Raw genomic sequence first — 8,870 nt, 5'->3', positions numbered from 1 at the left:
GGTGTGGGGTCATGTATGTATCTCTTAGCCATTTGGTAGGCGCTAGGCAGTTTGAGATGATCAAGTAATACTTGGTATTTATAATCTTCAGTCAAATGTCGGTGTGGACCAAGTAAACTATCCAGTCCCCTTTTCAGCATGATGAAATCACTCTCCCTTCCAGAACTGAAGAGAGGCAGTTTGGGCTTTGGAATACCATATGAGGCTGCAATAGCCATTTCTGTCATGGTGAGTGTCGCAGGATTGTTGTAGGGAGAAATATATCCTGGTGCTGTAGGTGAGGCAGCCCTTTGAGTAAACTGTGGGTAGTGTGCAGCTGAAAGAAGTCCAGACTGGTATGGCTGTGATTGAACTTCAGGGAGATATCTGGTCTGTGGAAGTGAATAGGCTGCTCCTAGATCAGTAGGTGGCTGATAAGGAGGGATAGAACGGGATGGTGTTCTTATCTCTGGTTGTTTGAGTGAAGCAGGTTGAAATCCAAGCTGTGGTCCAGGTTGAGGAGTGATCTGATGCTGGACATATCGAGGATAAGTCTGCTGTTGTACAGTTGTGAGTAAGGGCTGAGGTATACCTTGAAACTGTGTAGGTGCATATGTCCGCAGGGCTGCATGCTGGTTTGGCAGATACACTGTTGAGGGTGTCTGTTGAGCTGGTTGGTGCCCTGACTGGACGTGCTGACCTGCATGCTGGACGGGCAGAAAAGGTGAATATGTTCGCTGGGTAAGCGGGGTGTGGTGAGCAGACTGAACTCCAGGCAGTTGTGGAAACTCTGGCACTGGTCCAGTGGGGGTAGCTGAATGGCGAGTAGACTCACTGAGGTCTAATGGTTGTGCTGCTACCTGGACGGATGGCTGCAGAGCTCTGGTAGCCTGAGTTGTTGAGCTGAGTTCTCCCTCCTGTATGGGCTGTGCTGTAAGTGGGTAAGGTTCACTGTTGTCTAAGAGCTGACAATAACCTTCATTAGCTGATTTCCAAATCATCCGATGATCCATGAGGGGCGATACTCTGGGCCATATCTCTTCACTGTGGTGAATATGAGGAAGGCTCGAGCTCCGGAGAGGATATGATAATTTGGATGGATGCTGTTGAGGGTGAACCTTACATTTAACACTGTCCATGGCTGACTGTAATTGTTTCATCTGCCTAGTTATGTCTTTCATGCGGGCTTCCATCCCTTCCAGCATGAGATCTTCTGACCCAGTGTGCAGAATATGGTCTGGAGGCTCTTCCTGGTGCGCTTCTATCATTTGATGTGTGGCATCACGTCTATGCAAATTGCCAGGGTTATCAATGACAAAGTCGCGAAGGTGCCTGGGGAGTTGGTGAGACCGGCTTGGGCGGGACACAACTGAAGGTTGTTCATCTGTTTGGTTGCTGGAAGTTGCCATGGCGCAGTTCTACACACGATCCGGCTCGAAGGACCACTTGTAACGGAACAGCTGCGGTGATGAAATGCTGGCTGTATGTATACTGGCCTAATCCTCCGGTCAGAGAAGACGCAGAAACTTCTTTCCTTTAGATGAATTTATTGGCCTTTAGCAACTCTACAGGGCACTGTAATATGTGTATGTGTGGTTTGTGATGCCTGCAGAAAATAACAACAGTAAAACAATATTAATACTAATTAAAGTTCAGTGGCATCAATGGTAAATAATGACAAAATAACATGAATTACAACAGATATGAATAGCGTGTAATACTGAAAATCGCCACTAGGGGTCAGTGTAGGATCATTAAACAACACCACAGCTTCGCGCCACAGGTAGGTCACGTGACCAAGCTAAACTGAAAAAAACCCTGTCAACTACCGATCTGTAATTTGACATATTAACGTCAAAATAATAACGACCTCAATAAACAAAGCTACACAGCTAAATAAACAGTAGAATAAGGAAATAAAATGTGAGGTAATTAACTACATGTCAGGCCGTCTATTTCACAGGGCTCAGCAACACATGCTAAATAAGAAGTTAACAAATAAACATATTACCCGGTAATATTAATAGATCACGCCACATTCAAATATATAAACATCTACTCCTCATGTAACTTACATCATCACCGACGCACACTGTTGTACAAAGTAATAATGAAGACCACGGACTGTCGGTGGAAGGCCAACTATTGACTACACAGGATATTTTCCCCGAACACACTGCGCATGCGCAAACAGTCCCTCAGACTCTGTATGAAGCAGCTTGCTGTGACGTGACCTCCTCACAGCAGGGAATTCACAACATAAATTATTGTAAATAATCAGTTCACGAATCACGATATTTACCGTATCCTTTGCATGCATTTATTTTGATTTGTCATTATTATTTTTACTAAAATAAAAATTTCCGAGGGACCCCCCTAATTCTATTTTCTACTTCTTATGGGGGGTCCCTAATACCTTATGGGGGGTCCCGGATCCCCCCAGCCCCCCCTCAATTCGAGCACTGGTCTCACCACAGACTCAATCCGTGCTCCAATCACAGATTTTAGTTCTGAGTCACACCTATTGCTTGCTTGGCTATAGTCAGTTCTGACTATAGCCAAGCAAGCAATAGGTGTGTAAAACGCCATCAAACTGGATTTTATGATGACAAGACAAGACAAAATATCAACTAAATTACATGCCATTGCAACACAGTCGACATAAAGCTTTTAAGTGTCTAAACAAGTGAGCAACATTACAACATCAGTGATCAGGTCAGGTTGTTGAGGTCCGTGGTGCCATCACGGGACTTGAGTTTGGCTAACAGAATCAAACTGAATTTTTATGATGGCAGGACAATGCAATAGCTACAATAACAGAGAGGTTAACGTCTTTATGGTATTAGGTGTTGTAAAATAAATAAATACTTAAAATATTGTGTTTCCAAATGAGAAAGCACGTCCATTGAGTGAGATCTGTTCTTTGTCATTGAAACGAATATCCGTGTGTGGACCACGGAAGATGAGTGTCATTGACTTGCGTTGGAGTTATCCGTGGTCTCACCACAGACTCACTCCGTGCTCCTATCACAGATTTTAGTTCTGACTAGCCAAGCGAGCAATAGGTGTAAAACGCCATCAAGCTGGATTTTATGATGACAGGACGAGACAAAATGTCAAGTTAATTACATGCCATTGCAACACAGTTGACCTAAAGCTTATAAGTTCCTAAACAAACCAGAAAGATTACAACGTCCATGAGTGAGGGGCGGGCAGGTTGTTGCGGTCCGTGGTGCCATCACGGGACTTTGGTTAGGCTAACTGAAATTTTATGATGACAGGACAATGCAATAGCTACAATAACAGACAGGTTAACGTCATTATGGTATTTGATGTCGGAAAAGAAACAAATACTTCAAATGTGGCGTTTCCAAATGAGAAAGCACGTCCGTTGAGTGAGTTCTGTATTCCGTCATTGAAACGGGTATCCGTGTGTGGACCACGGAAGGTCAGTGTCATTGACTTGCGTTGGAGTTATATCCGTGGCCGCATCACGGAATTTGGGGCGATTCCGTGATGGCTCCACGGATTTTGAGTTAAGGGCCCGTGGACATTTCACGGAATCCTGTGAGACCAGGTTGAATGATAAGATCTTTTTTCACGCGATCAACAGACTGTCATCTGCTCAATGCTCATCACTGCAACCTTTTATGTGACTGAAATAGATCTAAATACTTAAAAAACTTCTCACGATTCGTTAATCTCGATAGCTGTAATAGTAAAAACGTATAATAGTTGTAATAGTAAAAGTTTTCCAGATAGTTCCACATGTAATGCCAGATATTTCACATGCAAGCATGTCAGCCAATCACAGCAGAGGGCGTTTACACTGAAGTCTCACACAGACACGCCCCTTCAAACAGAGCGTTCCAATCAGGTGATGAAATCAGGCTAGGAAATATGCCTTTTATTTCTAAATTATAAAAAATGTTGATCTAAAAAACATACTAACATTATAAGGGCACCCCAGGAAACATTATAAAATAATAAAATTATCCATGGAATGGGATGTTATTTTTTGCACACAAAAAAGTATTCTCGTCGCTTGATAAACGTATGGTTGAGCCACTGTAGTCACTTTTTAAACATTGTCTTTACTAACTTTCTGGGCTGGCAAGTTTCAATGACATGGAAGCCTATGAAGGAGTGAGCCAGCTCTCAGATTTCATCAAAAATATCTTAATCTGTGTTCCTAAGATGAACGAAAGTCTTACGGGGTTGGAACAACATGAGGGTTAGTAATTACTGACACAATTTTCATTTTTGGGTGAACTAACCCTTTAAGGAGACTGCTCTCTCTCAGCCTGCCCTAACGCGTGACCAGAGGACCGTGATCCAGTGACGTAATACTCACGGCACGGCACATACAGAGATCATAGAGGAGCTTCTTTAGTGGCTATAACAGCAACAGCTGGAGCTCCGACCTGGGGCCGGTTTCACAAAGCTATTTTAGACCGGTCTATAGTGTTAGACAAGTCTAAAATCTGCTCATAGACTAGTCTAATGCAAGTTAGACCCTTTCACAAAAATAAAGACTGACTTAATTTAGACCAAAAAATAAGACACCTTACCCCCAGGCTAACTTAGGTCTAAGACTCTATGTTACCTTGGCAACCAGCAGTAACAATCAGTTACATTACAAACAGCCAAAAGAAAAGGGAAAATGGCTCATAATTTGTGGTTTGCTGACGGCGTTATGGAGAGAGCTATGAGAAGGGAAAGGGTTTTTAGGGACCGCAGTAACCTACTGGAAATATATAATAATGAGGACTTCATCGGTCGGTTCGTTTGCCCAAGGAAGCTATACTGAGTCTGACAGATGAATTAGCTGAAGTACTGAGCCCTGCCACTTCAAGAAGCCACAGCATCCCAGCAGTGCTACAGGTTTGCACTGCGTTGAGATTTTATGCAACAGGAACTTTTCTGAATGCTGTTGGTGACACAGTGGGTCTCAGCAAAGCGTCTGTGTCACGGGTGTATACAGGGTATCAAGAGCACTTTCAAATAAGCTCCCTCAGTTTCCAAACCATCTGGCTGAGCTGAACAAAGTCAAAAGAGGGTTCTTCAGCATAGCAAGATTTCCCAATGTTGTTGGAGCAATTGATGGGACACATGTCAGAATCCAGGCTCCAAGAGCTCATGAACATTTGTTTGTGAATAGAAAAGGATATCACAGCCTAAACATTCAGGCTGTTTGTGATTCTGATCACCGGTTCCTCAACTGTGTGGCCCGCTGGCCTGGATCAATTCATGACTCTCAAATTCTTCAAAATTCTCAACTTTGCCTTGCATTTGAGCAAGGCATTATCGATGGAGTCATGTTGGGGGACTCTGGCTACCCTCTAAAACCTTGGCTTCTTACTCCCTTCCTGAATCCTACTACACCTACACAGAGAAACTACAACACAGCACACTGTTCAACTCGTAACACTGTAGAGCGGGCATTTGGTGTACTGAAGAGGCGTTTCCACTGTCTACATGGGGAACTGTGAATGGCACCTGACAGAGTGTGTAACATCATCTGTGCGACTGCTGTGCTGCATAACATAGCGAGGTAGGACTACCTGAAAACAAACAATTTAAATTGCTAGCCATTTTCAATAGGCCTAATTGAGTTACTATTTACCACATGCTACAACTATAATCAAAATTGTTTACTTCATTAATCATTAGGGATCTCCGGCTACCTGACCCTGAAGGAGAGGATATCAGAGATGACAATCACAATGAACTGGAGGACAGAGAAGATTTAGAGGAACTGGTCGATATGTGCGTCAGATGTATGTTGACAGGATTTTCAATGTCTGAAACAACAACAAAAATCACATTAAAGTGGGCCACATGTTGCCTGTCTTTACCTATTAGGCTTAAATGAGTAGCAAACAACTCAATAAATACATACATTTATTTTTTTACGTTTTCTCAAGTGACATACTGTTCAATCAATAAATTACTGTAACAAATTACACAGCACTTTAGTCTCTTTCATTCATATCAAAATCCTCAAGGTTATTAAAAGTACAACATATTTAAACAAACTGTAAACCAATGTAAAACTAATAAGGCAGTGAGGTATTTTAGGCATATTAGACGTAGGCCTACTCAACATATTCACTTTTGAAACTGCTTTAAAAAACACAGAAAATAATTAGCCTAAAATACCTCATTGCCTTACTGGAAGTACTCAAGATATTCACAACTCCAGCGACTGTTTGTGCAACTCTAATTTTTATTTCTCTCTCTGAAGCTGTAAAACTTCAATCTCGAGCAGCAATTTCCTCTCTTCCAGTTCAAGATTTCTGTATTGTTTGTCTAGCACCATTGACATAGTTGTTCCTCTCGACACTGATGGGCAAACCATGGGACCAGCATCTGATGCTGATGCTGATGATGACACTGACTCTTCATCTCCAGTTCCCTCCCGTCTCTCACCCGGCTTCTCCTCCACTGCCTCGCTTCGGTCCCAAGTCAAAGACAGGGTCACTAAAAATAAGTACAGACATAACATTACCTTACTTGCTTCATGAATCTGATTCCTACATTATATATATTGCAGACCTAGAACATAGGTTCCTTGTATGATAGGCTGAGTCATTACATTGTTCACGTTTATTTTCAGGCTAGCAAGCTTACCGGTTCACATTAGCATACATCAACTTGACTTTATTAGCATCAAATCGATGGCAATGAAGCAAAACTAAAAAACAAACTGATTTCTTTAAAACAATCACCCGCTGTTACCTGTATTCTCCTCTTGACTGTCTGGCTCTTCCTCTTGACAAGCCGGGGCGCTGCTGTCAGTGGCTGTGGGAACTCCGCCGGTAACATCGATGTTGACGCCACACACTCCACTTTCCTGTCCTCCGCTTATACCCCAGAACATATGTTCATCACCATTTCAGTGGTGTCTTTAAGTTTCTCTTGGGGTCCTCCTCCCGTTTTTGGATATTTCCTCTTAAATATGTCTTTTTTGGCATCTTGTACCATGTTTTTGTATCTTTTCTGTACGTCTTTAACGCTCCGCTCAACGGTCGGATTAACGCTGTTAACTGTCGTAGCAATCTTTTTCCAAATTAAACATTTCTTCTTGTTACTACATTCTCCGCTAAATGTCCCAAGTAAAATGTCCTTGTAACTGTTACACTCCTCCAACAAACACATATTTTCCGCTGGGGTAAACTGCACTGAGCGGTTGAATGCGCTTATTCGATCTGCCATGTTTTTTGTTTTGAAAAGTGTCTTATTTTACCCATAATGCATTGCAGTGTAGTCCTACTTAAGATAGTCAGAGTCTTAATTGCTTTGGGTCTGATTTAGATGTCTATCTGAAGTCTGACTATCTACTATATTTAAGCCATAGTCAAAGTCTATCTTTGTGAAACCGGCCTCTGGCTATGTCACACTGTGGTACCGCACAGACACACACCGAGACCAACAGCACTCCACACGCAACGTCACACTCCATAGTACGAAGCCAGAAAGGTTTCAACCATGACGGACCCCAAGAGGAATAAACAACAGGCTTATACTGTAGTGGAGCAATAGCTCATTTACTGATTGTGATGTTTTACACATATCTCAAACATCACTACACATTGACTGGTTTGTCTGGAACTCGGGGGCAAATTCCGTATTTTCCTCCTTGAAGGGCACTTCGGGAAGGAAACATTTGCAGGGGTTTTCCAAACGAAAGTGAACAACTGGATCCCTTCACAACGGGCCTGTAATTTTATCTTTTATGGTCATGTGACCCAGCGAATACTCTTAATTCGCCAGATGGCGGGAGAGTTCGAGTTAACTAACAAACAGAGCAACTCAAGCTGTTTTGTTTTGTTCGAGATATAATTCACATATTTTGTCATGTTATGTTTAAATAAGTTTAATAGGTAAGAAATGTGTTAGTAATGTGCAGGGTCCAAAGATGACACGACACGTTTTAAAGTTGAGAGCAGAGAAACACACTCACCGTTTGGAAATTGCTCTTGCTCTGAAAGTCATGAGGACTCAAATTTTCCCGCGCTGTGGGCGGAGCAACGGCGTCACATCACAGGCGTTAATCTGATTGGTGTTTAGACTCCTGCAGTCTCATTAATCCTGTTTGATTGGTTATTGTTGCACCGCTGTGCACAATGATAATTTTTAAAAATTATAACTATTAAAATGAATTGACTATTCTGGTTCACTGTTTATTTTGTCCAATTTCAGTTTTCTAATTCATCACTTATTTACTTCTGGCCTTTCATTATTTGTACAGTATACATATATAAAATATATACATATATAGTATACATATATAAAACCAATAGGCAATGTTTATTAGTGTGACTAATGTCCTCTAGATGGCAGTCTGGACACACACATGAAAGTTATAATGATAAAATACACATCAGCAACGAGAGAAATGTTTATTTGAGATGCTGGTCTTTTAAACACTACAGAAATTATTAGGATCCTCTATTAAAGATACAGTAGAACAAAATCCAGTCAACAGAGCAATCCGACATAACAGAGAAACTAGAGACTTTAATACAATCAGGTACAGATTTTACTGAGTTTAACATGAAAATACTGCTTTACAGGGCAATTATTAACATACATAAATAAAATGTGTAATACTCCAGTAAAGCTGACACTAAACTATTGACTACATGTTATTGTGATGTAACTTGAAATATTTGAGTTACTAAAGTTTTCTCCTAAAATGCATTTGCATATGCAGCACAAACATAAATATGCAGGCTAAAATATAGATTTGCAAGACTAATACAACAACACTCTTATAAGCTCAATGACAATATACACAGTTTAAGAAATCAGAATGTTATTGATAAAGTAATGATGTTTATGAGCTCATGATGGATTATCAGTTTGTGAGGAGCATCAGAGGTATA

General features: G+C 41.4%; 1 pseudogene across 1 annotated transcript; it reads left to right on the top strand.

Annotated features, from left to right (window-relative positions):
- Positions 1–1,386: 1,386 nt before the first annotated feature.
- Positions 1,387–5,537, top strand: LOC308687915 (putative nuclease HARBI1; annotated as a pseudogene). Its single transcript has 2 exons — positions 1,387–1,427; positions 4,964–5,537. The product of its transcript is annotated as a putative nuclease HARBI1 (transcript).
- Positions 5,538–8,870: the final 3,333 nt, after the last annotated feature.

Source organism: Scardinius erythrophthalmus (assembly GCF_964197995.2).
Source record: "Scardinius erythrophthalmus genome assembly, chromosome: 3".
Classification (NCBI taxonomy): Eukaryota; Metazoa; Chordata; class Actinopteri; order Cypriniformes; family Leuciscidae; genus Scardinius; species Scardinius erythrophthalmus.
Note: the sequence above shows the minus strand (reverse complement) of the source record. Positions and strands in the feature narration are given on the sequence as shown.